At 34.7% G+C, this 2500-nt stretch overlaps 1 protein-coding gene across 1 annotated transcript in view; it reads left to right on the top strand.

Annotated features, from left to right (window-relative positions):
- The first annotated feature begins 442 nt into the window (after positions 1-442).
- LOC143034125 (uncharacterized) overlaps positions 443-2500 on the top strand; it is a 14888-nt gene continuing 12830 nt past the window's right edge. The window contains exons 1-2 of the mRNA XM_076200069.1: positions 443-535; positions 2284-2500. The exon at positions 2284-2500 is cut by the window's right edge and continues 599 nt beyond it. The gene's annotated coding sequence lies outside the window, so the exon portion shown is untranslated. The remainder of the gene's footprint in view (positions 536-2283) is intronic.

Genomic DNA, 2500 nt, shown 5'->3' with positions numbered 1-2500 from the left:
TGTATGTATGTATGTATGTATGTATGTATGTATGTATGTATGTATGTATGTATGTATGTATGTATGTGTATATGTATGTATGTATGTATATCCCACTGTCTACGCGCATATATATATATATATATGTATATATATATATATGTGTGTGTGTGTGTGTGTGTGTGTGTGTGTGTGTGTGTGTGTGTGTGTGTGTGTGTGTGTGTGTGTGTGTGTGTGTGTGTGTGTGTGTGTGTGTGTGTGTGTGTGTGTGTGTGTGTGCGCGTTTGCATGTGTGTTGTGCGTGGTGACATACCGTACTAAATATGAATATCAAAAGTATTATATTTATTTACCCCCCAAAAAAAATATATTTGTCTTTATCATCCACATTTTTCTTTATCGAACTAAGATAACTTAATGTATCTGACCACAAATTGTACTTTAGCAGCACAACACACGTAAGAAAGACTAGACGCTTGGCGACGTTCAACTGTCTATAATCTCTGTTGTCATGGAAACGAGGGACGCCGTCTGTGGTGCTCTTAGGGGAACTGAGGTAGTAAGGTCTTCTGTGTATTGTTTTGAGTATAGTCAACCCAATACGTTATGATTAACAATACAAGTGATGTAATAATGACTTAGGATGTTAACAGTTATGAAAACCAGTGAAGAATTGTGAAAATCTTAAATGGTTTCTACGGCGCAATAATATGAAAAAACATGAAATTTTATCATTTCAACTTGCCTGTAGTGACTTATATCATTAATATGTATTTAGAAATGATATTCCTTTCGGAAGAACAAAATCATTTAGAATTAAAAAGAACAAATTAGCTAATGAACGTTACTGATATTCTAGATTACGAGGTCTTTTACCTCCAATCAACACAGAGATCTATTTAGATGAGTTAGATCGTCTAACTTTAGTCAGTATAAAACATGTGAAGCGCTTTTCCGTCATAAGGAAATGCCAGAAAGATAAGTATCTTGGAGCTGATAACATGACAGTTGCTCACAACACGTCTTTTTCCCCATGTTATCAGTGACTGCTTATCAACCTGATCATCCCCAAGATATTGACACATTTCTTATATTAGATATTTTGTGTTCACTAATATTCTTTTGATCTTGTTCACCTATGGAAATAGGCAAGAATTGGTTTACTAATAGGGTGGTCGATGAATGGAATAAACTTAGTAACCATGTAGTAAGCGCTCAAACTATCAGTTGTTTTAAAAAACGATTATACAACTTTATGGATGGGGATGGCAGGTGGTGATAGATACGGAGCTGCCTAGTGTAGGCCTTATGGTCTCTTGCAGTCTCCTTTATTCTTATGTTCTTATGTTCTTATGTATAGAAGTATTAAGAGAAAACGGTGACCGATAGATTTCTGAAATCAATAAAATCGAGCGAACATGAGTTTGAACATAAATCGATATCATGTTTGGGAATTTAAACACGTATTTATTTGACTATTCTTTTTCCTAGCAAAGGCCAAACATTCTAGTTCAGTGCTACTCAAAATTCTTCTTGAGCGACCCTATTTGGAACATTTCAATTCTTTGCGACCCAGAATAAAATAGAGGGAAACAAAATGGACAGTGATATATACCCTTTTTTTGGAAAAAATAATGTGTACACTTTTTCTTTAACAAAACTAAATTAGCAGAATCCATGGCACTGCATTTCTTTCAGAAAACAAAATTAATGAGATCCGTGGTCCTGCATCTCATTTACCATTATTTCAAATCATAGGGCCCTGCGACCCATCAAAAATGACCTCGCGACCTAACTTTGGGTCGCGACCCATAGTTTAAGAACCACTGTTCTAGTTCATTGATTCATTTTTTAGTGAAAAGATCTTCATTTTATAAAGAAGTATCTGTAACACAACACGGTTCTAAAGCATCCCAATGATGGCGAGAAAATTACATCGTCAATTAGATTATCATAATACCTTAAGTTAGACATAATGTGTAATAAGAGCTCTGAAACTATCATGCTTACTGTTCGAAGTATCCATACAAAAAAGTACAATATGTGTAAAAACGGTATATATACACATTGTTTGCAAGACGAACAGCTTTTTAAAGACTTTCATTTATGTGTCACGGATACAATATCTCTTTAAGACAAGTTTACATCAAACTGATCCTGGCAGGTTAAAATTAGCATTAAGATTAAATTCATGGTTAAGGTTAAAGCAAAGATTATGCAATCGAGATTATCTCAGAACTCATACAAAAAGACTGTTGGTATGCTCAGAAAAATATTAAGATTTTTTTTCAATTTCTTTTGCAGATTCACTTTCATGAACTGGTAGTCAGCTTGCGGAATGGCATAAAAGAGACAACAACAGAAGGGAAGAGGAGAAGAGTAGTTCAATGACATAAAGAACACGGACCGAAGTAAAATAGCAACAACAAGAAACAGATGTAAACAGTAATACAGAAGTACTTCGATGGCATAAAAAGAAAACATAGACCGAAGTAGAGGTGCAGCGAGAAGAAACAGGTTG

The sequence above is a fragment of the Oratosquilla oratoria genome, chromosome 17 (genome assembly GCF_046742065.1).
Source record: "Oratosquilla oratoria isolate Oo_2021 chromosome 17, ASM4674206v1, whole genome shotgun sequence".
Classification (NCBI taxonomy): Eukaryota; Metazoa; Arthropoda; class Malacostraca; order Stomatopoda; family Squillidae; genus Oratosquilla; species Oratosquilla oratoria.
This window is presented reverse-complemented; position numbering and strand designations above follow the sequence as displayed.